The 27,968-nt window shown below is 38.3% G+C and overlaps 1 long non-coding RNA gene across 1 annotated transcript in view; it reads left to right on the forward strand.

Annotated features, from left to right (window-relative positions):
• Positions 1 to 26,181, forward strand: part of LOC129468155 (uncharacterized) — a 145,911-nt gene extending 119,730 nt beyond the window's left edge. The window contains exon 3 of the long non-coding RNA XR_008652546.2: positions 21,922 to 26,181. This is a non-coding gene — a long non-coding RNA (uncharacterized lncRNA). The remainder of the gene's footprint in view (positions 1 to 21,921) is intronic.
• Positions 26,182 to 27,968: the final 1,787 nt, after the last annotated feature.

Below are 27,968 nucleotides of genomic sequence, written 5' to 3' on the forward strand. Positions count from 1 at the left end.
ATCTAAAGTGGATGATAGAGGTATGAATACATGTGGTAAGTGTTCAAAGAAAATTATTTTCTGGCTCAAAATGTAAACTAGAATAAATGGAGCTGTGAAACAGTATGAAGTCAGGATTTACTGTTGTTCATTGAACATGCTTTTGCTCACTCTTGTATTTTCACAACACACTGGCACTCACTATTCTACTGCCATAGTAGACACTGGATAAATAAAAATCACATGAGCCAGTGTAGAAATAAAAAAAACAATTAAGAGCCCATCTATGCATCCTAATTAACCTACCAGCAAGAATCTAAAAGATTCTGAGAACTTAATTTGTCTGCTACTTTGGAATGTGGAGCAGAAGCTTAGAAAAGGAATGAGCAGAAGAAGTCAGACATCAAATTACTACTTCAGACAAATTTATAAGGGGTGTGAAAGGCCATTTAAGCTACTGACAACATAAGGGTTTCTTTCCAGAAATGGCCTTGCTGAGGAGTTACTAAGCTTCTTCTTGCACACCTCCACTGATGGTGATATCACTACCTTCAAAATACCCCATGCACTACTGCTCAGATATTAATGTTGGAAAGTGGCTTTTTCAATCTAGACTAGACTTGACTTGACTTATCGTTTATCCATTGATCTTTGTCCTCTCTCTTGTGTCACATGAGGCATCGAATTGTTTTTTCTTTTTTTTTCCTTTTTTTGTTTTTGAGATGGAATCTCGCTCTGTCGCCCAGGCTGGAGTGCAGTGGCGCAATCTTGGCTCACTGCAAGCTCCACCTCCCGGGTTCATGCCATTTTCCTGCCTCAGCCTCCCGAGTAGCTGGCACTACAGGTGCCCACCACCATGGCCAGCTAATTTTTTCTATTTTTTGGTAGAGACGGGGTTTCACCGTGTTAGCCAGGATGGTCTCGATCTCCCAACCTCGTGATCTGCCCGCCTCGGCCTCCCAAAGTTCTGGGATTACAGGCGTGAGCCACCGCTCCTGGCCAAAATTGTTTTTTCAAAAGACTCCTTTCCCTGTTACTGCTTGTAAAGAGTGGGATGTTTGTGGCCAGTGTCATCAATACGCAAACAGTGTACTAAGTCTCCTTACTTCTCATTTGTCTGTCACTTAATAGGGTAAATGCTTTCAGATAACATAATTTCATATTATTTGATGAGAATCAATTTCTGAACACAAGCAGATAGCTCTAATTTCATGTTATCAGCTTTGAAGTTATCAAAATACTGTGAATTAAATAATTCCAAGAAGACTTGCAAAATGATATGTGAGATAGACAGAAAAGAGGTTTAAAGTCCTAAATAGTTACAAGCAAGAGTCCAACCACACACCATTTTACTCCAAAGTCCTGCCTTAGAGGACATTCTGGTTGTTACCAGCCTAATAAAGATATCATGCAATCAGCACCACAAGCACCTTCTCAACTTTGCATATTCAGTAGAAGGACTCAGCAATGATTAGGCATTTCCTTTTTGATGTAACTTAATGAAGGATGAAAACAGATTCCTTTCTGAGCAAAATTGAACCTAATAGCATGTGATCCCACTTTTTCCTACCAAAAAATCATTTAACATGAAAAAAAGATATGAAAGACAAAGGAGCAGATTTTTTTAAGTCTATAAACATTCTATTTTACAGAGAATGTGTTTATTTTCAAATTTTAGATGCACAAAATAGCACTTAATAAACTACGAACTATCTAAATTTGGCAAAAACAAAAATTTTAATAACATATATCTGAAGAAAACTAGCTTAAAATCAAAAGGTTAGTATTTCATTACAGAAAAAAATGTAATTTAATTGTTCCATTTTTATGAATTTTTAATTTGAGCTGATTAATACTGAACGTATTAACCATTCAGAAATAATTTTCTTGGGGCACTGACAATTGTATTCTTTTCAAATTTAATCCAAAACCCACATTTTCCATTTTTGCTTTACAATATACTAATACTTTGATTTCTTCTTCTTTTTGAGGTCTCTGGGTGTGCTGAGCTACCCTCTGGCCCTCTCTGTCACTGCCTATTTCGGCAGTGAGTATTCTGGCCTGAAGCATCTGGAACACAGAGTCTGAAATCTCAGATATTTTTGATGGTTGATCACCTCTCTTTGGGCATTTTTTTTACCACTACCTTGAGGTTCTAGGAGTGGGAAGTAAAAATAACTCTCTTCAAAACGTTTGACAGTGCTTGTCACAGAACACATATCTAATAAATGCTCATTTAATGGGTTCAGGCAACAGAGAGTGAGAGGCTTGTGACATTATCCAACACAATTGAGCAACTATCCAGCAGTGCCCCACTCCTTTCTAGGGAATATCTCATATCCATCATTTCTGTTTCTTGAGAATCCACCTATAAAATAAAACTAAGCCTATTTTGACATCTTGCTGAAGAACATTCTTCAATAGGTATAGACCAATGAGAGCTCAAGTTAAACATTGTAGAGGATGTTAGTCAGGCAAGTGTGAAAAATTACAACAAAAAATAATTCACACTGAATTTCAAAGTGAATTTGATGCTAGTCTATTTTGTCAATTATCTTTCCAAATATTGAACCTACCTTGGAATGTCTTGATTTTAAAAAACTCTTTTTAAACAAGTGAGAAAGATTAACTTGCTCTCTATGGATAGGCTTTTTGATGAGATGCTTTATAGTTCAGGCTAATGACCCTTTCTATATTTCTGCAATAAAACAGTCACTGATTGGAAAAGGTAAGATTGATTTCTTTGATTTGTAAATTAATAACTACCACTTTAGGTAAGGCATGGCCTGACAGATTTACACATATGGAGAGTGTTCATTATCCCAAAGATGACAGGACAAGAGATCTTCTGGTGATCTGTGGTAATAGATTTCTAAAATAATATCACAAAGAATACATCATGATGCAATAATGCACCAGGCATATGAATGAAAACAGATGTTATATAGAACACTTTTTCAAATGCACATGTGCACATGTAGAATTAATTACATTGCTTTCACAGACATTCCACAGATGTTACTAAAGGGTTAATGTAAATAGCTAGAAATTGTCTAATTTTGGTTGAATAAATAAAATAAACTACATAATTTCCTTGTGTTAAAATTCTTGTTACTCAGGTCACATTCTCTCTTTATTTTCAACTTACCACTCATGTTGAGAAAGTTTCAAATTAGACTCAAAGTCTGTTAAGGAAAAAAGCAACAAAATCAACAACACTAAATAAAAATTCTTGTTTTATGTGATAAAGATATATATGTATATAAATATGTGTGTTTATATATATGTTTATCATACGTATGAGAAACTCAGCTTTAACAACTGTTCAGCATTCAATATCAGAAATAGTTCAGAAAATGTGAGATATTCTGGAGCCTTAAAACCTCCCATCTTCAAATTCCATTTTGCTAAGACAGAAATACCCAATTTGTAAGTTGTCCCTGTTTTTCTACATTCCTTGTGAAAGGAAGACAGAAAGCCATAAGGTGAAAAGTGGTCAAGGGACTCTCAGCACGCATCTCACTGTGGTCTTCCAGGGAGTCCATCGGAGCCAATGAGGGAAAATATGTTATAGGCTCACAGGCAACCCTTGGAGAAGTGCCATTGAACCTCATACTTCAGGTGCCACCTTGAAAATGAGAGCATTCCAAAGGAACAGTCATCCTTTCATAGGGAAGTTTGTGTTTTTTCACTGTCAGTCTTCTGTGTGCTTCTCAGTCTCACCTCATGCCTCCCTCATTCTATCCCATAATCTACACTCTGGCCACACCGAGCTGCGTGCAGATCCCCACATTCCTTTGTGTATATACTGTTCTGTCAGCTAGGAATGCTTTTTCCCACTGTCTGTGTGACTGAGCTAATTCCCACTTACCCTTCAGAGTTTAGAATAGGAAACATGTCTTGTAGAAAACTTTTCCTGGGTTCCATGGTCCTCTTCTTTGTTCTGTGGGAAGGATCAGATGAAACAGAGGTGAAAAGACTCCAGGGAAGTTCCTAGGTCTGCTGTTTACTGACTGCCAACTAACTAGCATTGTGCAAGGACTGGTCTGTTTGGCTTAAATGTACTGTGTAGGACTGGAATACATCCTGGTCCTACTACCACAAAGTACATTTCCTAAAAGACCAGAGTTTTATGCTTTACTTTTCAGTTATACTAAATGGATGGTCAACGCTAAGCCACAGCCATGTGAATGCCAGTAACAAACTCCACTTAGCTGCTCATGTGGTCATCACAAATAGTATAATCTGAAAATGTCCCTACAACCAGAGCTAGACAATTCTTGTTGACATTGGTTATCCTTACAAACTATGATTGTGCCTGATTTATCTGTCCAATCTGTACTTAACTACTTCTTCATGCTCTGCTTACACATTTGCAGCTACATGATTGAAATGACAGTGTGAGTGAAAGGCCAGGGGTTCAGTCTAGGTCCTGGTGCTCACAGCACAGAAAGCCCATCACTGAGGCAACTATTGTCAGGGAAGAAGGCTTTAATCAGGTGCTGCAGCCCAGGAGATGAGAGATCAGTCTCAAATTCATCTCCCTGACTGCCTAAAATCAGGGGTTTCTATATCGAGGAAAGAAATGTAACCATGTATAAACCATATATTAAAAAAACAGGAACTGGGGAGAGGTCAAGATGAGGAGTTGGTTAAGAGGAGGCAGGTGATCAGTCAGGCAGTCATAATGGATGAGGGGTCTGGCATCTCATTGTCCAGGTGCAGTGATCTGGTAAGTCTCAGCTCCTTAATTCTATCTGGGAAGCCTGATGGTTTGTTTTGTGAGAAAGGAACTCAGATAAAACAAATGTAACTTTCTCAAGTTTTAAGACAGGGAGGATCAATTTCTACGTTTATTCAAAGAAACCATAAACATCAGTTCTGTGCAACAATTAGGTCAGTTTCAACAGATCATCGAGAGGAAAGATTGCTGCCCATTATAATTCAGAAACTAAACGAATATTTACTTAATGCAAGTGATATGGAAGTGAGCAAGACCTTGCCCTATTTTGGCACCTTGCTTTTCAGTGTACCCTGGACCAGCACAATTGACATCAGTTGTTAGAAATGCAGACTCTCAGGGCTTGCAGCAGACCTACTTGTTTAGAAACTGTATTTTTTTAAACTTTTAATTTCAGGGGTACATGTAAATGTTTGTTATACAGGTAAACTCATGTCATGAGGGTTTGGTGTACCAATTATTTTGTCACCTGGGTACTAATTCTAGTACCCAATAGTTATTTTTCTGATCCCCTCGCTTCTCTCATCCTCCATCCTCAAGGAGGCCTCAGAGTCTGTTGTTCCCCTCTTTGTGTCCATGTGTTCTCATCATTTAGCTCCAATTATAAGTGAGAACATGTGGTATTCAGCTTTCTGTTCCTGCATTAGTTTGCTAAGGATAATGGCCTCCAGATCTTCCATGTTCCTGTAAAGGACATGATCTCATTTTTTTATGGCTGCATAGTATTCTATGGTGTATATGTACCACATTTTCTTTATCCAGTCTACCATTGATGGGTATTTAGGTTGATTACATATCTTTGCTATTGTAAATAGTGCTGCAATGAACGTGTGTGTGTGTGTGTGTGTGTGTGTGTGTGTGTGTCTTTATGGCACAATGACTTATATTTCTTTGGGTATATACCCAGTAATGGTATTACTGGGTCAAATGGTGTTTCTGTTTTCAGCTTTTTAAGGAATCACCACAGTGCTTTCCCACAATGGTTGAACTAATGTACACTCCCACCAACCATGTATAAGCGTCCCCTTTTCTCCACAACCTTGCCGGGATCTGTTATTTTTCTACTTTTTGATAGCATCCATTCTGACTGATGTGAGAGAGTGTATCTTTGGGGGTTTTATTTGTATTTCTCTAATGATCAGTGAAGCTAAGCTTTTTATTGTATGCTCGTTGGTCACATGTATGGCTTCTTTAGAAAAGTGTTTGTTAATGTCCTTTGCCCACTTTTTAATGGGGTTTTTTTTTCTTGTAAATTTCTTTTAAGTTTCTTATAGATGCTGGATATTAGACCTTTGTCAGATGCATAGTTTTCAAATATTTTCTCCTGTTCAGTAGGTTGGTACAGATAGCTGATAGTTTCTTTTCTTGGGCAGAAGCTTAAAGAGTTTAAAGAGTTTAATTAGATCCCATTTGTCAATTTTTACTTTTGTTGTGATTGCTTTTGGTATCTTCATCATGAAATCTTTGACAGTTCCTATGTCCAGAATGATGTTTCCTAGGTTATCTTACAGGGCTTTCATAGTTTTGGGTTTTACATTTTAGTCTTAAATCTATCTTGAGTTGATTTTTGTGTATTGTGTAAGGAGGGAGTTCAGTTTCAGTCTTCTGCGTATGGCTAGCCAGTTTTCTCAGCACTATTTATTGAATAGGGAGTCCTTTCCCCATTGCTTGTTTTTGTCAACTTTGTCAAAGATCAGATGGTTATACGTGTGTGGTGTGGCATAATTTCTGGGCTCTCTATTCTGTTCCATTGGTCTATGTATCTGTTTTTGTACTAGTACCAATTCTATTTTGGTTACTGTAGTCCTGTAGTATAGTTTGAAGTCAGGTAGCATGATACCTCCAGCCTTGGACTTTTATTTTATTTTGTTTTATTTTATTATTTATTTTTATTTTATTTTTTTTTTTTTTTTGCTTAGGATTGCCTTGGCTATTTGGGCTCTCTTTTGGTTCCATGTGAATTTTAAAATAGTTTCTTCTAGTTCTGTGAAGAACGTCATTGGTAGTTTGGTAGGAATAACACTGAATCTGTACGTTGCCTTGGGCAGTATGGCCACATTAATGATATTGATTCTTCCTATTCATGAACATGGAATGTTTTTCCATTTGTGTCATCTCTGATTTCTGTGAGCAGCATTTTGTAATTCTCATTGTAGATATATTTCACCTCCCTGTTAGCTGTATTCTCAAATATCTTATTTTTTGTGGCAATTGTGAATGGGATCGCATTCTTCATTTGGCTGTCAAGTTGGCTGGTTTTGGTGTATAGGAATGCTACTGATTCTTGTATGATATAAAATCTGTTTGTCAACAGGATCCTCAGATGACTCTTATGCACATTGAAGGGAAAGTGGGTAGTCATCAAGTTCACGAAACAGCTATGTAGGGGGATAGACAAGCCTGTGGAAGGCTGGGACAATTCTTTTTGGACCCATTACTTGCCTTACCAATACTTGCCATAAATGCTTGTTCTGCCATCTCCGTATCTAATTAGTAGTTTATTCTGACTTTTGATGCTCAATGTCTCTATGGCTATTGCGGCTTCCCCTTTGACACTTGACTGCTCTGTAGAATGCAGATAGGTGAGACATACTAGTAACTAAATATCTTCATATTAATTGGCCTGTAGAAAGGTAGTAAGGTCAGCACTGGTGGCCCTGTCTTTAAGCATACTGGTCCATGATCAGTTTGTTAAATGGATAAACAGATGTAGTTATAGACTGGTTGGCAGATAACACTCTAGCTGGCTAGAGTCATACACAGGCACCCTCCTTTTCTAATTGCTTAGGAAACTGAGCTCTCTGACTTTCTCTGGGATGTTCTCCTCCTCCTTTTTATTCCTCCTGCTCCTCTTTATTCTCACTCTCTGTCTCTCTCTCACTTCCTACCCTTAATGGGTCTCCCATAATTTGTAGCCTGATCATTATTTTAAAATGTACTACATGTTAATCTATCTCACACTAGGATTTTTGCCTCACAAATTGGTCGCATTTTTCTTAACGGATGTCTTGGCCAATCTGCCATTTTTCAAGCAAACCCTCTTTTCTTAATTCCATGACCTCAATCTCAGTTTCTACTATTAAAAATATTTTCCAATTAAATAAAAATCCTTCTTCTTCAAAGCTCTTTCAGTTTGGTGAGAAACCCTTTTAGTGTCAGTGTGATAGTATTACCTAAGGGATGCAAGCACCATTGATTTCTTTTCGTTGACTGCTTGCCATTGGAATAAGGTCAAAGGGATTCGGTAACTGGTTTCCTGTGATTAGCACCAGGGTTATTTGGAGGTGTCATGGATCAAGTAGAAAAATGGAAGTGATGCAAAGACTGGACCAACTCACAAGGGGATGACCAGCCTCCAAAATATCAGCAGCAGACATACAGAAACAGTCCTAATGGCCTCCAGGAGGGCATCATTCCTGTGGGCTGGTGGTTAGAGATGTCCCACAGGAAAGTATTGGAAATAATAAGACATTAATGACTTATTATGAGTTTATATAAAAACCTGGCTATGCTGTGGCAAAAACAGTGGTCAGATATCCATGTTTATGGAAACTAACTAAAACAGATGATTCCTTTCCTGAAAGATTGAATTTCTCCTAATTAATGGTGTTATTTCCATGTTGGGGTGTAGGGAATCTTTCTTCCTAGATCATAAAATATTATGAGCAGAAAGGAGCCTACTCCTGGAGAAAGAATCAGATACAAACAGAGTTAACATATCCTAAAAGTTACTCTTCAGAGTTTCTTTCTTTCTACAATTCTAAGCTCAGAGCTTTTGCATTTAACTTTTTCCCCCTCACAGGTCGTTTTCATCCTCTATTACTTTCCAAGAGTGAAATCTCGTTTCTTCCACTTCCTTATTTCTGTCTCATGAATCATTTCCTCCTTGCAAGAAAACCATGCCAAAAAGCCTTCATTATTTCCATGACATTGCTTCTTCATGTTCTATTGTAGTTTTTATTTTACCTTGGGGACTGCAACACCCAATTCCTGAACTGCTTTGTGTTTTTTATGTGTGAGCTGGCACATGTTCTTTCAGAAGGAGGAGTTAAAGCTTTCTTTTCAAATCAACAACTAACATTGGCTAGCTCATAAAGCCTCACAAACTCCAGATGTGTTTTACCTGGAATCTGATTATGCACAAACCTATTCAGCTTTGCCCATCACTAAATAACAAATAAGTTTAGGCAGAAACAGGAGTTATTCGACAAAATGTTTCAGGACTTAGACTCTGGTTTCAGACAGACCCTGGTTCAACTTCTGGATCCATCAGTTTCAAACTATGGGAAGTTGACTAATTACTTAACATCTCTAAGTCTCAGGAACATCATCTGAATATGTAAAAAAAAAAATAGAGCCCACATAAGGAGTTGTCATGAAGATTACCTGTGATAATTCACCTACAATATGCTTGCCATTGATTGGAATTTAGAAAACATTTAATAAATTGAATGAAAAAAAACTCAAGTTTTCAACTTGCAGAAAAAACATAAGAAGAAGATATTGTTTTTAAGCTCAATTGAGGGACATAGCTATTGGTTTTATGACACATTAGGTGTTAAATCATGGTCTCATTAAATCCAAAATAAAAATTTGAAGTTAATAATTGTGGGTTATGGGCTATATTAAAGTTTAAACGTGGGAAAACACTAAAAGTAGTAGAAGTCCTCCATAAAGAAATGCATGCACTAGTCTCTTGTACTCTGGTTAGATGAGGACCAAAATTTAACATTATATTTCCTAATAGCCAAAGCAAAGAAATAGAATTTCATTTATAGACTATCAAGTATCCACACAATAAAAATATATCAAATTTATACAAGGGGCAGTGTTACTTGTTTGTTCTTTTTTTTTTCTAACATGAGGAGTAACTGCTATTTTCCCTTGATTTGGTTGTTTTATTTTGCTTTCCCTTTGAGTCCCATTGCTGGGTCAGCACGATGTTACATGATACTATTGGAATTCAGTTGGTCCCTTAAGGTAAAGGGTATTGCGGAGTCTCTCCAGCAGAAGTAAATTATCCTCAGAAGGGAGAGGAGCCTCATTTTCCAGCTGGCGGGCAGCTGGTGTGCATGCTCAACTTTTGATGAATGGAGTCATTACATTATCTGTCTCCTGTATTCTAGACCACCCAGCACCTTCTTGGCGCTGTCTGTGGATGAGAATAATGACCCCTTTGTTAGGCTCGCCAAAGGAGTGCTTCTGCAATGTGACCCACTGAAGAACTGTTTCTGGGCTGAGCAATTCCTCTCTGAGAGTGTGGCCTTTTCTGAGCATGGAAGTGCTGTCTGAAGACTAGAAAAGTACCCTGCTCTCCAAAGATACTCAGTGAATGTTTAGATTCCTACACCCGCACCAGCACCACTACCACCACTGCCATCATCATCATGATGGTCACCATCTCTACCATTTATTAATAACTTTCTATATACTAGTTAAATTACACATATTATTTCAATTAATCTAATCAACAAGCCTAAAATGTCTAATTCTTGTTTAATAGATGAGAAAGTTGAAGTCCACGGGCAAAATAACCAAGATCACACAACAAGAAAGTACAGAGTAGGAATTCCTATTCCAATTCCACAGTATGCTCTTCCTAGTATACAACAATAATCCCATAGAATAATATTACTGCCAGGACCTCAGACATCAGATATTTTAATCTCTTTCTCAGTTATTGAACAAATATTTATTTGATACTAACAATGGACTAAAAATGAATCTAGACACCAGAGTGAAGGAGACACATAAAATTCTGTCTTTTGGAGCTCTTATATTCTGGAGGTGGAAACAGGCTATAAATAATCCATTTGGTTTAAGGTCAGTTAACAAATTATGTCCTTTATTTTTTCTCATAGTTCAGGGTTTTCTGCAGCAGAGTCAACTTCAGACCACAGTTTTCTGAAGTCATAGTTACAGACATACTAGAAAATGCATTCCATGCCAATGCTGCATTGTAAAAAATATCAGCAAAGTTGATAACTTTAAATGATTTTTCAAGACACATATTCATGTTTCCTATGTTTTATTGTCTTTTTTTCTTTTTTGATAAGAAGTCTTGCTCTGTTGCCCAAACTGGAGTGCAGTGGTGAGATTTTGGCTCACTGCAACCTCTGCCTCCCCGGTTCAAGCGATTCTCCTGCCTTAGCCTCCTGAGTAGCTGGGACTACAGGCGCATGCCACCACACCACATCAAATAAACGAGGATGTATTTTTAGTTGAGACAGGGTTTCACTATGTTGGCCAGGCTGGTCTCAAACTCCTGACCTTGTGATCCGCCTGCCTCGGCCTCCCAAACTGCTGGGCTTACAGCCATGACATGTTTCCTATGTTTTCTAAAACAACAAAAATCTCTTTTGAGTAGCATTTCATTGAGCATTCTAGAACTGCAGAAACTGGCGAAAACATGGCCTCTACATCTTCCTTTTTAGGTTCAGCATAATTGAGATAGGAAGTTATTCAGGTAAGTTTAATGTATAAATCTATGTAAGTAAACAAAAAACATTCTTTTAACAGTTCTGAATCCCTCTTGGCTGATTTTTACAGCATCAGTGAACTGATAATGATACATGATTTAATGTTAAATTTTAAAAGAGGTAGGATTCTTTAATTTACTAAAATCAAGAAATGACAACTTGTGAGTTTTAACCTATTTTTGGTATGAAATATTTTTCTTTGGAATTTTGGTTTCCTGGGGTTTTTTGCTCTATTTGGTATGCCATTCTTCTTGTAGATGATAATTTGTAATTTAAACCTGTTTTATCTAGTTGTAGAGTTTTTCTTTCATCAAGATTTCTCAGCCAGATGTGGTGGCTCACGCCTGCAATCCCAACACTTTGGGAGGCCGAGGCAGGTGCATCACTTGAGGTCAGGAGTTCAAGACCAGCCTGGCCAACATGGTGAAACCCCATCTCCACTAAAAAGACAAAAATTAGCTGGTCATGGTGGCATGTGCCTCTAATCCCAGCTACTCTGGAGGCCGAGGCAGGAGAATAGCTTGAACCCAGGAGGCGGAGGTTGCAGTGAACTGAGATTGTGCCACTGCACTACATACAGCCTGTGCGACAGAGTAAGACTCCATCGCAAGAAAAAAAAAAGATTTCTCAACTGAAAAATGACTCCAATTTTTTGTAAATGTTTGAATAGGTTAATTAGACCAAAACATTCTTTCTAGTATGACATATATAGACACCATGAAGTTTTTCCCACCAGCTAAGCCTTCACACACTTGCTGTTAAACTTGCGGTAGGCCAGTCTTTAGATGTAGCTCAAGGACCTTTCAAAACTTTTGTCCAATTACTATTTTCCTTGTGGCCTAGAAAAGAATTGTAATTAATTCTCTGTCATTTTCAATTTTAATTTCTTTACAGAATACAGGAACTTCAAAGCACTTGTGGAGTGATCTTTTTGCAGAATACTTCAGGATCTAAATGCTTTCTTTTATTCTATTCTACATTTTTATAGTTGTCTTTCACATGTCTAGTTCAATATTTTTTTTAATTTATTCACACATTCAGAAACTCCAAAGCATTCAACTTCACAGCAGCATGGTCTGTATTTTGCGTTCACTTGTTTTAAATATATTGAATTAAATTAAATAATTGAAATAGAAAGTAGACTGGGCGCGGTGGCTCACTCCTGTAATCCCAGCACTTTGGGAGGCGAAAGCAGGCAAATCACGAGGTCAGGAGTTGGAGACCAGCCTGGCCAACATGGTGAAAACCCGTCCCCACTAAAAATACAAAAAATTAGCTGGACATGGTTACAGGCACCTGTAGTCCCAGCTACTTGGGAGGCTGAGGAAGGAGAATCTCTTGAACCCAGGAGGCAGAGGTTGCAGTGAGCCAAGATCACTCCATTGCACTCCAGCCCAGGTGACAGAGTGCGACTCTGAAAAAAAAAAAAAGTAAACGGTATAAATAGGTTGGGGAACAAACATGACTAAATTGGTAAATGTCAGTTTGGCTGGTGGAAGAGAAGAGTACCATCCTACTCAAGAATAGTCTGCTATATTGTCGGTTAAGTGGAGGGACTCAAGTATTGGTTAAAAAAAAAAAAAATACACATTTAAAAAAAGTTTTTTTATTATACTTTAAGTTGTGGGATACATGTGCAGAACATGCAGTTTTGTTACATAGTTATACACGTGCCATGGTGGTTTGCTGCACCCATCAACCCATCATCTACATTAGGTATTTTTGCTAATGCTTTCCTTCCCCTAGCCCCCCACCCCCTAACAGGCCCCGGTGTGTGATGTTCCCCTTCCTGTGTCCATGTGTTCTCATTGTTCAGCTCCCACTTATGAATGAGAACATGCAGTGTTTGCTTTTATGTTCTTGTGTTCGTTTGCTGAGAATAATGGTTGCCAGCATCATCCATGTTTCTGCAAAGGACATGAACTCATCCATTTTTATGGCTGCATAGTATTCCATGGTACATATGTGCCCATTTTCTTTATCCAGTCTATCATTGATGGGCATTGATGGGTTGGCTCCAAGTCTTTGCTATTGTGAACAGTGCCACAATAAACATACACCTACATGTGTCTTTATAGTAGAATGATTTATAATCCTTTGGGTATATACCTAGTAATGAGATTCCTGGGTCAAATGGTATTTCTAGTTCTAGATCCTTGACAAATTGCCACACTGTCTTCCACAATGGTTGAACTAATTTACACTCCCACCAACAGTGTAAAAGTATTCCTATTTCTCCACGTCCTCTCCAGCATCTGTTGTTTCCTGACTTTTTAATGATCGCCATTCTAACTGGCATGAGATGGTATCTCATTGTGGTTTTGATTTGCATTTCTCTAATGACCAGTGATGATGAGCTTTTTTTCATATGTGTGTTGGCTGCATAAATGTCTTCTTTTGAGAAGTGTCTGTTCATATCCTTTACCCACTTTTTGATGGGGTTGATTGTTTTTTTCTCGTAAATTTGTTTAAGTTCTTTGTAGATTCTGGATATTAGCCCTTTGTCAGATGAATAGATTGCAAAAATTTTTCCCATTCTATAGGTCGCCTGTTCACTGTGATGGTAGTTTCTTTTGCTATGCAGAAGCTCTTTAGTTTAATTAGATCCCATTTGTCAATTTTGGCTTTTGTTGCCATTGCTTTTTGTGTTGTAGTCGTGCAGTCTTTGCCCATGCGTATGTCCTGAATAGTATTGCCTAGGTTTTCTTCTAGGGGAAAACCTAAGCAAACTGTTATAAAGGGCCAGACAGTAAGTATTTTAGGCTTTCAGGCCATAAGGCCTTTGGTCTCTGTGACAACTATGTCTGGCATGTTTGTTCCCCAACATGTTTATGCCAGTTTATTTTCTATTAAAGCTGTAACTTTTTAAAAATATGTTAATGAAATTGAGTGTCTTTAAATGTTAGTGGCCATTTGTATTTTCTTCTTTTATAAATTGCCAACTGAAATCCTTCATCTTTTTTAATTGCAATGTCAATTTCCTTTTTTCTTATCATTTTATAACAGCTTTTACACATGATGTCATATATGTGACTAAGATTTTATCAAAACTCTTTTACTTTAACTACAATTATGGTGTTTTCTGTCATTCAGAAGTTTGAAATTTCAATATACTCAAATCTATGATACCTTGTTTTTATACTTTCTGGGTTTCATAGGAAATTTAGAAATCTCTTCCAAACCTTGATTATAACAACGTTTCCAATATTTTCTTCTAGTGGGTTTATAGAATTTTTTTTTAATAAACTTAATTAAATTTTGAATTTATTATATATATTAGAAGTGAGTCAAGGACAAGAACCTATTCTTTTTCCACGCCTCCCCCAAGTTATTTGCCCTAAAAATATTTACTGACTAAGCAAGATTTCTCATTATTTTAAGTATCACCTTTATGACTCATTCAGTCTCATCACACACATGCAGATATAAGAATTATGGTTTTTTTTTTTGTTTCACTGAGTTGACGAATTTCCATCTCAGCGTCAAGGTCTTTTCATTGTAATGGCATTACCTTAAGTGTACATATTTGATGGAGCAAATCTTCCTTCATTATGCTTACTTTTCCAAAAATGTTCTGAGCACTTTAATTAGCTTATTCTTTGGGAGGAATTGAAATTTCTTTTGCTATTTCACTAAAATTTATGATGCCATTACATTGAATATGAAGATTAAATTAGGCATAACTGGCACCTTCATGGTATTGAGATTTTTTTCCATTCAATACAATGTATTTAAATTTTGTTTTGTATCTCTCTAAAGAGTTTTATAATTTTGTTCATATAGGTTGTAAATATGTGTATTTAAGCTAGTATCAAATTATGTCCTATCTTTAATATTGTTATAATCAGGATTTTTTTCACATTTACTATGTAATTATTATTGTCATATGTGAAAGTTATTAATTTGTAAATATTTTGTGGCCAGGAAATTTACAATTACCAAAGCTTTATAAAACAATTTCAGTTGACCTTTTTTGGATTTCTAGGTTGATAATTTTCCATTGGAAAAATAATGATAAATTTGCTTCCTACATGTCAATACTTCTATCTCTTAATTTTGTCTGTTTAATCATCTAGTTTGTACTTCTTCAATCCTGAAAATGGCAGAGAAGGGAAATAAAAAGATAAATATAAAAAAATTCAGGAATAAAAAGGAAGGTATAAAAAATAGTCTCTAAAGATTCAACGTCTTGTTAACTGTGGTCTGAAAAAGATAACAGAGCACATTGTGGGGGGAATCTAAATATATAATAAAAGGCTCACTGAGCTAAAGGAAGACTGGCTCCCGTCCCACCACACTCCCACCCACCACCATAGGCTAGGAATGTGTCCCCTCTCCTGCTGACTTTGAAGCTTATCATAGCATTTGCCTTGAATATGGGCAGAAATGATAGTAACCTATTCCATTCCAAAGTCTACAGAAGCATCACATGTTTTTATTCACCGTTTTGAACTTCTAACTCTTTGGTGAGAAAGACATACCCCAGGTATCAAGGCTACTTCACCCTGCACTCCGGAATGAGGACACATGAAGCACAGGGCCCAGCCTGGAGGTGGGAGATGAGCAGGGAGATGAACAGCAGAGTTCAGCTGACTCTCAGGAAAGTCAGAAACCTATGAGCTCATCAGATAGCAATGCTTTTGGTTGTTGTGCGATATTGTTGGAGTTTACTGTAGTATTACTGCAAAAACTAATATACATGGTATTACAGGAAAAAAAACAGAAAAAAAAGCATATTTTGATTGAAGTTAGCAAACTTCAAGTATAAAGAAGTTTCTTTTTTCCAGAAAACAGTTTCTAGACTAGGATTACTAATAAAGGAAATTAAATTGTGCTGACTTTAGATAACTCTTCGGCAATATTAGAAATGGGCATACAATATTTTAAAAATCTGCAAAGATTTGAAAGGAAGGTTGTAAGACCCCATTTTTTTAACTGGCAATGTCACTATACATCAAGACAACAACAATGAAATGATCCTCATCGTAAAAGATCTTAAAAACTAGAACATTTGTCATCCTGAATACATGCTTAAAATAACCACCATCAGAGTAAACAGGCAACCTACAGAGTAGGAGAAAATTTTTGCAACCTACTCATCTGACAAAGGGCTAATATCCAGAATCTACAATGAACTCAAACAAATTTACAAGAAAAAAACAACCCCATCAAAAAGTGGGCAAAGGATATGAACAGGCACTTCTCAAAAGAAGACATTTATGCAGCCAAAAAACACATGAAAAAATGCTCATCATCACTGGCCATCAGAGAAATGCAAATCAAAACCACAATGAGATACCATCTCACACCAGTTAGAATGGCGATCATTAAAAAGTCAGGAAACAACAGGTTCTGGAGAGGATGTGGAGAAATAGGAACACTTTTACACTATTGGTGGGACTGTAAACTAGTTCAATCATTGTGGAAGTCGGTGTGGCGATTCCTCAGGGATCTAGAACTAGAAATACCATTTGACCCAGCCATCCCCTTACTGGGTATATACCCAAAGGATTATAAATCATGCTGCTGTAAAGACACATGCACACATATGTTTATTGTGGCACTATTCACAATAGCAAAGACTTGGAACCAACCCAAATGTCCAACAATGATAGACTGGATTAAGAAAATGTGGCACATATACACCATGGAATACTATGCAGCCATAAAAAATGATGAGTTCATGTCCTTTGTAGGGACATGGATGAAGCTGGAAACCATCATTTTCAGCAAACTATCGCAAGGACAAAAAACAAAACACCACATGTTCTCACTCATAGGTGGGAATTGAACAAAGAGAACACATGGACACAGGAAGGGGAACATCACACACTGGGGACTGTTGTGGGGTAGGAGGAGGGGGGAGGGATAGCATTAGGAGATATACCTAATGCTAAATGACGAGTTAATGGGTGCAGCACACCAACATGGCACATGTATACATATGTAACAAACCTGCACATTGTGCACATGTACCCTAAAAATTAAAGTATAATAATAAAAAAAAAATAAAAAAAATCAAAATAAAGATGTCAAAAGTGAGGAAGTTATGGTGTATAAAGAGAGGTATTGAATATGGAATCAGTTTAAACATGGTGTCAAGTCAGAATAGATATTTTCAAAAGAAAAACTACTTAATGTAAAATACCACTTACTGAAGTGTTATTGTTGAGGTTCACATTCATCCCCTAGTATCAATCCAGTATGAAGTATTTGCCTCCAACTTTGTTTTTTTCATTTTGGGGTTTGCAGGGAGAGCAGTTAGGAAAAACTTACTCATTTCTCTAAATAAACTGAATAATTATATTAATATTTTCCAATATTTTGTGTGGATATTTTTCATGATTGCCCTTTACATATAAAACATTGATTTTTAAATTGGATCATTTCTCCTATAATTTAATAACGTAAAATCAATGCCTAGTTTCTGTGTTTTCATCCTGTCATCTAATGCAGAGATGGATATGACAACATGAGGCATTTTAGTGAGAATTAAATTGGAAAATGTGTGTAAAAATAACCACAATGAAGGAGCTCAAAAACTGTGACTTGTGTCTGAATGCATAATTTAATCAATACAGCAGCCCTCCCCAACATAGAAAAACACTCACTAAATATCTTTCTGACTCCACAGACCACAATTCCCTAGAGAACTGGAGCACTGTCTTTGCATCTTTGCCTGTCCAGGTCCAAGACAGTGCTTGGCAGCCAACCACCATTCAGGAGATCCATGTTGAATGCAGGCAGAAAAGGATTTAATCTCTTCCCCAGCTCCTGAGGAAGAGAGCTTGCTTAGAAAATATATTTCTAGTACACATTTGTTTCGTATTAGTCTCTCACCAAGTCTATGCAACTGTGGGATCCCGGAGACACAGAAGGTCAAGTCCTTCTTGCTATTTACTGACTTGCCTGTCCAACAGTTCCCATCATGATAGTCTTTCCTGGAAAATATTTAGGAAGACTAAAGCTTTTCTTAGTCATCTATGTAAACACTCTCGGAACATTTAATACGTGGCTGACACCATGCTAGACATTTTCATAACGATTATCTCATTTAATTTGCACTGTGATTTTTAAGTTGGATAGTATCAACCATATTTTACAGATGAGAAATGAAGATTTAAACATGTTAAGTTATTTGCCCACAGCTAATAAATGTCAGAGCACAGTTCTTGAGCCCCAGTCTCTCTGACGCCATATCCAGGTCTCATTCCACTCCATTACAGTGCCTAACAAAGAACAACTTAGGAAAATATTGTCTTTCTGTTTCCCTTTCTCTCTTCTGTCCTTTCTCCAAACATTGCTCATACAATGGAATGGAATTCTAAGGAGAGAGAAATCAATTCTTTTCTTTTGGAACTCCTTTTCCTTTGGATTTGTTCCCGGTTCTTGTGTGAACCATGGTTCAACTTCCACATCCTCTCTTTGACCCTAACTTCCTCTCAGATCCCTTTTCCAAGAATCCTTTCCCACCCCATGTGATGAATCACCTGGCTTGCCTCAAGACAGAGAATAACAGACTCCAACTACCCCATCATTGCCTATGGTTCCAGCTAGCCATATATGCAGCCCTACATGCCTTATTTGGGCAAATGGATCTAAGACGGTAATAGGTTTCTAATTGTTTTAATATGTACGTCATTCAGCAGAATAAACTGGTCATACTTACTAGTATTAATTTATTCATTCATTTATTCACTAAATGTTCTTAATAAAGCATTCTGTTAGACACAAGGAACTCAAAGGTAAATACGTTATATTCTCTGCATAGTAGGATACTAAAAACTTGTGGGAGGTGCAAATGAGTAAACATTACAAAATAATGTGGTAAATTATGTGAGAGATAGATAGGGTATAGTAGTGTAAGCCTTATAGGCCTTGAGATAAATTAAGCAGAATTCGAAGCCTAGCTTTCACACTTACTTGAAAGTATGCTCTCATGCAAGTCTCTTAGTCTTTTTGAATTCCATTTTCCTCATCTGTAAAACTGGACAAGAATTTCTACCCATATTGCCATTATGAAGATTAAATGAAATGACAGAGAACATGGCCAGAGAAAAAGAACCCAATATAACCCATATTCTATGCCATTAGAGAAGAGGAGTAATGATAACAAAGTATAATGTCTCCCAAAATTAAGCCCAAGTTGAGAAACCAAAAGACAATAATTTTTGAGACTAAATTACACAAAAATTTAACTAATGTTGTTAGACTTTTGTGTTTGATGAAGTAAGACCTAAAATAACTACAGTATTTGATATGGTTTGGCTGTGTCCCCACCCAAATATCATCTTGAATTGTAGCTCCCATAATTCCCACATGTTGTGGGAGGGACCTGGTGGAGATAATTGAATCGTAGGGGCGGTTCCCTCATATTGTTCTTGTGGTGGTGAATAGGTCTCAAGTGATCTGTTGGTCTTATAAGGGGTTTCCCCTTTTGCTTGGCTTTCATCCTCTCTTGCTAGTCCCCATGTAAGATGTACCTTTTGCCTTCCGCCATGATTGTGAGGCCTTCCCAGCCACATGGGACTGTAATTCAATTAAACCTCTTTTTCTTTATACATTACCCAGTCTCAGGTATGTCCTTATTAGCAGCGTGTGACAGACTAACACAGTAAATTGGTACTGGTAGAGTGGGGCACTGCTGTAAAAATACCCAAAGATGTGGTAGCAACTTTGGAACTGGGTAACAGGTAGAGGTTGAGACGGTTTGGAGGGCTCAGAAAAGAAGATAGAAAAATGTGGGAAAGTTTGGAACTTCCTAGAGACTTGGAGGGCTCAGAAGAAGACAGGAAAATGTTGGGAACTTTAGAACTTCCTAGAGACTTGTTGAATGGCTTTAACCAAAATGCTGATAATGATACGGACAGTGAAATCCAGGCTGAGGTGGGCTTCGATGGAGATGAGGAACTTGTTGGGAATGGGAGAAATGGTGACTCTTGCTATCTTTTAGCAAACAGACTGGTGGCATTTTGCTCCTGCCCTAAAGATCTGTGGAACTTTGAACTTGAGGGAGATGATTTAGGGCATCTGGCAGAAGAAATTTCTAAGCAGCAAAGCATTCAAGAGGTGACATGAGTGCTGTTAAAAAGCATTTTTTTAAAAGGGAAACAGAGCATAAAAGTTTGGAAATTTTGCAGCCTAACAATGTAATAGAAAGAAAAACCCATTTTCTGAGGAGAAATTCAAGCTGGCTGCAGAAATTTGCATAAGTAATGAGGAGCTAAATGTTAATCGCCAAGACAATGGGGAAAATGTCTCCAGGGCATGTCAGAGGTCTTCCTCACAGCAGCCCTTCCCATCACAGGCCCAGAGTCCTAGGAGGAAAAAATTGTTTTGTAGGCAGGGCCTAGGGCCCACCTGCTGTGTGCAGCCTAGGGATTTGGTGTCCTGTGTCCCAGCCACTCTAGCCATGGCTACAAGGAGCCAAAGTATAGCTCAGGCTGTGGCTTCAGATGGTGCAAGCCCCAAGCCTTGGCAGCTACCATGTGGTGTTGAGCCTGTGGGTGCACAGAAGTCAAGAATTGAGGTTTGAGAACCTCCACCTAAATTTCAGAGGTTGTACAGAAATGCCTGAATGCCCAGGCAGAAGTTTGCTGCAGGGGAAGAGCCCTCATGGAGAACCTCTGCTAGAGCAGTGCAGAAGGGAAATGTGGGATTGGAGACCCCACACAGCATCCCCACTGGGGCACTGCCTAATGGAGCTGTGAGAAGAGGGCCACCATCCTCTAGACCCCAGAATGGTAGATCCATTGACAGCTTGCACTGTGCACCTGGAAAAGCTGCAAACACTCAATGCCAGCCCATGAAAGCAGCTAAGATGGATGCTGTACCCTGCAAAGCTATAGGGGCAGAGCTGCTCAAGACCATGGGAACTCACCTCTTGCAATATTGTGACTTGGATGTGAGACATGGAGTCAAAGGAGATCATTTTGGAGCTTTAAGATTTGACTGCCCTACTGGATTTCAGACTTGTGTGGGACCTTTAGCCCTTCACTCTGGCCAATTTCTCCCGTTTGAAATGGGCGTGTTTATCAAATGCCTGTACCCCCATTGTATCTAGGAAGTAACTAATATGCTTTTGATTTTACAAGCTCATAGGCAGGAGGGACTTGCTTTGTCTCAGGTGAGACTTTGGACTGTGGACTTTTGAGTTAATGCTGAAGTAAATTAAGACTTCAGGGGACTGTTGGGAAGTCATGATTGGATTAGAAATGTGAGAACACGAGTTTTGGGAGGGGCTAGGGTCAGAATGATATGGTTTGGCTGTGTCCCCACCCAAATCTCATTTTGAATTTTAACTCCCATAATTCCCATGTGCTGTGAGAGGGAGCTGGTGGGAGATAATTGAATCATGGGGGCAGTTTCCCCCATACTGTTCTCGGGGTAGTGAATAAGTCTCATGAGGCCTGTTGGTTTTATAAGAGGTTGCCCCTTTCGCTTGGCTTTTATTCTTTCTTGCCTGCCACCATGTAAGAACTGCTTTCACCTTCTGCCATGATTGTGAGGCCTCCCAAGCCACGTGGAACTGTGAGTACATTAAACCTATTTTTGTTTATAAATTACCTGGTCTCAGATATGTCTTTATTAGCAGCTTGAGAACAGAATAATACAATACTAATAACTAAGAAGTATGTGTTTGTGACGACATGTATGTGTTGGCAGGGAGAGGGGATATTTGTAAGGACTCGTATTTTTAAATTATTTAAATTATTTTCTCAGATGCCAACACAAGTGCTGAAGAGGATGCTACATGACAGAAAGATGGATTCGTATGTGGAAAAGCCTTCTAAGGATAAAGTCTACCATATACTTACTTTTGGAGGTAACAAGGGTTGGTGAGATCTCAGTAGCGTCCTTCTCACCAGGTCAGTCTCTTAAACTTCAAGTGGAAAACAGATGAGATGAGGTGACTGTGCTGACTTTGAAATATGTGACCTAATCCCAATGTTATTTTGTTGTTGCTGTTATGTTTGTTTCAAAAATAATTACAAGGTAATTGACCTCCAATTTCTGTTACCCACAGAACCTCAGCTCTCACCTTACCCCCAGCTTTAATGAGGCTTCTTGTTGGTCAATTCCAATAAGAACTCTCTAAGTCACCTGGGCTGCTCTGAGATCCACCTTACAGTGACTCAGGAATGTAGTCAATACGATGGTAGAAAGTGGCCCTGGCAAGGAAAGACTTTAAAACACATAGAACAAATTAGCCCAGAGGCTCTGCCGGCACTGCTACCCACAAGTGGCAATGTGGTTACCTTTAGGAACCCCACATTTGGTTCCAACTTCTTTCCCTTTGTAAGGGATTAATCAAGACATGGCTTCCAGCACTTTCATTGGTATTAACATCTGAAGTTGGGAAGTCAGGTTGGAGGACCTTACTGCCATTAGAAATGGGCTCCAGCCTTCTAGGAATGCCTCTGTCTTTCGCCTACCTAAAGGATCAGCATTGGAGGAAACTTTCTTAATTTGTAATCACTCTCAGTGTATTTAAACTCCCCAGGTATAAACCCTAGCTTTACCATTTGCTTGACTGTGGCCAAGTTAATTAACCTCTTTGAGCTTCATTTTCTTAAACATGAGCTATATGGAGTCATTAGAGTTCACTGAGTTTACCTATGTGAGATTCTGAACATTAGTGCCTGGTACATAAATGCTCAGTTAAGTTGGCTATCAATATTGATATCATGGCTACTAAAATATTATAAAGCCCTTTAAGCTTTTCTAATCCGTGTGTTCACTGCCAGTAACCTCATCCTGAACAAGTGCAAATCTAAATTGATGGTGATACTCATCTCTTTCCCACCCATTCCCAATTCTAACTTCTGACTTCTGCTACCCTGACTACTCTTCCCACAACATTTTCACCTGTCTCCTTACGTCTGTTACATAACACCCAGCTCCAGCTTCACAATCTGAACATAAGTTGGTCTCATGGGTCCACTCATCCTCAGCCACCTTGGATAATATCTCTCCTTTATGCTACCCAGGGTTTCTTAGCTTTTCTATTCCAGGATCTCCTTTGACAGTGTGGCAAAGCCTATGAAGCCATTCTGAGAATATTTTAAATGTATAAAAAAAAATCCAGGAATTTTAAAGGAAATAAATTCTATTGGATTACTGTTATGTATATTAAAATAAAGGTATGACATAGTACTATGTGTGTTTCTTTAACACATTACATTTTTAAAAATCTAACAGTGATTTAATAAATATAATTTTGAAGTTGTGATGAATGTAAATAATATTTTGAGATCTCTACAACAACTGTAACAGAATATAAAATATGTGATAGCTATTGATTTTACAAGTACTGCAAATGCAATTCTGGTTTGTTGCGTACATTCCAAATTAAAGGGCATGCTGAATTTCAGTTGGAGGCTAGTGAAAACAAAGATGGAATTTTTTTTCATCCGTGGTTACAAATGACTGAATTCCAGCCACAGATTTCTTGGGAGACTCATGGACCCAACATTAACATCTCCTGGTCTAGCCCAGCACCTGCCAGAGGCTCCTGCAGTGGCATGTCTGATAAACTCATTCTAGATGTCTGCATGAACAGTCTGTCCCTGTGCCTGGGGGTTCCTCTCTTTGGGGTTATTGTAACATCTCTTCACTATGGATAGAAGTTTCCATGTCTCAAAGCTCAGATCAACCCCCGCTTCCTTGGGAAGCCTTACCAGACCACGGTTTCTACCAAGTTCTCTCACCTCCAATGCCTCTGCCCTACCTTAGAAGATTGCTAGTGGAGTCACATGTGTGTGAGATTTATTGCTGTATTAGTGACTGCTCAAGTGTTTGCCTTGCCTCACTGGTACATTTGAGAAATCTAAACAGTAGACGTCAATTGAGTTTTCTTTATCATTTAAGCAAAATCACTTTGCATTTTACCAAGCTTATGTGATCTCATTTGATTCTAGTAACAAGACTTGGGGTAGGTAGAGCAGTACTATTATCTTTCTCTTACATATGGGGAAAAGACAAGTGACTTTCAAAAGGAAGGAGCTAGTAATGGACAATATGGGAATGGAATTCCCTTCTGTGCTTCTGACTTTGCATTTGCATCCCCTCCAACAGCACAGACTTGGGCAATAATGGGGGGTTAGTGAATGTCTGTGGTTGATTCTTTTAAGTCTTCTCTTCATCGTGAACCTCGTGAATTGCAGTTGAAGAGATCAGTGTATGTGGGAAGAGGAGAAGTTGTTCAAGAAATCACTAATCTCAAATAGGAGTCTTCAAAATAAATTAATCTTCGGAGTTCTTCTCTCATTGTCCATGCAACTGTAGTTCTGAAAATGTTGCAGAGCTGAGTCTGGGTGTCCAGTTAAGGACTGCCAAAAATAAAAAGGCAAAGCATGCTACCACTGACAAAGAATCTGAGAACTGCTTCATACAGTATTCTCATGTTACAGAGGAAGAAACAGAACCCAAGCAAAAGCAACGTAAATTAACAAGTACACCGTGGTCAGTGGCAGAGCAGGATGGGACCCAAGTCTTCAGAGACCCAATGGAATTTTCAGTTTGCTTATTTGAGCAACTAGATTACCTTCACAAATCCTGTTCATTTTGAAAGAGATAATCAACAGGGATATTCATGGTTGCCTACTATATGCAAAGACTTTCCCAGACATGCTTGAAAATAAAAAAAGATGTCTCAAATTTGCTCCTTATTATGTTCCCTCTACAAAAATATCCACGTTATATATTTTAAATCTAAGGCTTGATAAGGCTACATGCAAGTGCTTATGTCTCTATTTCTGCATATGTAGAAAAACATTTATGCATACTTGCTCATATAAATAATCAGAAATGGCTACATCACACATATATACACAGAGATCACTACATTTACATATAAAGTGTTACATATTTATGAATATATTTGTGTGCATGCATACATTTGAATGAGCCTTGCTATGTCTTTATGTAGAAAGGTAATCAGAGCTGTGCATGCATAATGCATGACATGTATGTAATACACAAATCAAATATACACATATGTATACAGAGATGCACGTGTTCAGATGCATGCATATATACAGAGATATACATATATGCATATGTATAAAGAGCTAGAGTAATAAATGCACACATTTCAATATATATTTATATGTTAAATACACAGACATGTGAACATGCATATATACATGCTATACTTAGACAATATGTGTGCATAAATCTACATAGACATATACATGAATTACTTGAAAATTCAGTACTGATTCACTTGATTTTTCTTCCTTGTAGTCTTGACATCCTTCATGCCACACCACTTTATCAGTAAACCCTCCAGGATGGAACTATTTATTGAAATGCCAGTACTCACCCTCATTTTTTAAACTACATGCCCTGTTCAGTGCTGTCTGTTCTGGAATGAAAGGCCAATATCCGAGTGTTCAGAAAGACCCGGGAGATGGGACAAGGAGGATGAAGCTGGGGCTGGAAGGCGACTCTGGGAACGGCTCATAAAGATGTCCCACAGAATGGCTGAGGCTTTGTTTCCTGAATAGGTGTCTCCATTCGGCCTTGATGGCTAACCAGCCAACTGAACAAGTGTAAAGGGCCCAAGAAAGGCCCGTAAAACCCGTGACATTAAAGAACGATTTAGGAAAATAACAAGGTAAAAATATCATTTTTATTGCATAAATTACACGAGAAGTTGTGAAATTAAAACCATTTATTTATAAAAGTTATTTCCTCAAAAAAAAATAATATTAGGTATATCTCCTAATGCTATCCCTTCCCCCTCCCCACCCCACAACAGGCCCCGGTGTGTGATGTTCCCCTTCCTGTGTCCATGTGTTCTCACTGTTTAATTCCCATCTATGAGTGAGAACATGCGGTGTTATACCTAAAGTTAAATGACGAGTTAATGGGTGTAGCACACCAACATGGCACATGTATATATATGTAACAAACCTGCACGTTGTGCACATGTACCCTAAAACTTAAAGTATAATAAAAATAAATAAATAAATAATATTCAAGGTATGTGGATCACTTTTCCATTTATTTGACAAATAACTACTTGTCACTGACTGTGACTGGGGAGGCACTGGGAATATAGACAGGAAAGTCATCCATGCCCCCAGGGAACTCACCATCTAGAGGGTTCAAGCAGGTGCACGGCAGCACAGTGTAAAGAATGCTGTGATGGGTGAGGCAGCTCAAACTCAGGTGTCATGCTCAGGGAAGGGTGCCCTCAAGCTATAAAGGAGGAGTAGGAGTTAGCCAAGAAAGACAAGAAGAAGGACATCTCAAACAAAAGGAACAACATGTGCACAAACATAGAGACCATGAGAGATTGAGGCAATATGGGGGAAAACAAACCACTTTTTATGGCTGGAGGAAGGAAGCTGAGGGGAAGGGTGGACCTGCTATGAGATAGGATAGGAGAGAAGACAAGGGCGAGATGGGTAACATTCTAAAGTACTAAACAGAAGACTTCGCATTTTCTGTTAAAATCAGTGAGAAACCATTGCAGTGCTTCTGTGAGCTGAGAGGTCTCGTTCTGTAATTCTAAAACACCATGACTAGGGAATAGTACACTTTATTTTCTTCCATTTCTCATTAGGTGTCAATTATAATTTAAATTAATTAGATCAGAATTTTATTTTACATCTTTGAACTTAGATATATGTGCTACTTAAACCAAAAGAAAGGCATTATTGAAATTCTAGCTTCTTTACAAGAAATGAATGTACACAACTCTCCAATATTCTACATGTGTGGCGCACTGGTATAGTGAAAATATCACAGCTTTTGTAATAAAATGATTTCGTTAAGGGCCCCAATCAATGCCCTATCTATATTCAAACATCTTTGCAAGTGTGACATTAGAGCACCTCCCAACTACAAATGGAATCTATTTCTCTGTGCTTGAATCTACACCTTGTGTTGGCCAACAGAATGAGATAGACATAACACAGTGGCAATTCCAAACCCAGGGCTATATGCCTAAGCTCTTGTGCATGGACCCCTGCCATTCCCAGAGAACAAACCCAGGCTGGCATGTGGGAGGCTGAGAGCCACGTGGCACAGGGAGGAGTCATCCAAGCAGAAATCATCCAGGATAACCCTGACCCCAGCCAACCCAGCAGCTGGCCAAAGACACAGGAATGAGCTGAGTCCCAGTCAGTGGAGCCTGGTCCAAATCAGCAGAACTTCCCACCTCCCCTGTAGACTAGTGAGCAAAAATAAATATTGAGTGTTAATTGCCACTGAGGGTTTGTGGTAGTTTGCCATGCTTTATTATTGTGGCACAAGATAATAGACACAAGCTTGGGATCCAAACGACTGATTTAATACCTCACCTTCTGAGCTATGTGTTCTTGTAAAAGTGATTTTGTCTTTCTGAGCCTTGGTTTTATTGTCTATAAAATGAAGATAATCATACCCACCAGCAGGAGTTTTGTGAGGATTAGAGTGACATGTAAAATCCTGTTCGTAAGTTCTCAGTAACCGGAAGCTTTAATTATCATTTATGCTGCTCTGGTGTGGGAGTCATCCTATGGTTCTGCCAGTATAGACCTTTCAAAAATATGCTCTCTATTAAGGCCAGCAAACCAGCACTATGAGGTGAAAGTGGCTTAGGGATCTGAACACCTCTTTAAGCCCGAATTATAAAACTAACAGCTAATTTAAAGCAGGCTTCTAAGAACAACAGAAGTCTCTAAAATCATAATGACTGCATGGCTGGGAACTAACTGTCTCATCTGAATGGTAAGACCTTTCTCTCTGAGGCTGGGCCCGACCGCCATTCTCCATGC

The sequence above is a fragment of the Symphalangus syndactylus genome, chromosome 18 (genome assembly GCF_028878055.3).
Source record: "Symphalangus syndactylus isolate Jambi chromosome 18, NHGRI_mSymSyn1-v2.1_pri, whole genome shotgun sequence".
Taxonomy (NCBI): Eukaryota; Metazoa; Chordata; class Mammalia; order Primates; family Hylobatidae; genus Symphalangus; species Symphalangus syndactylus.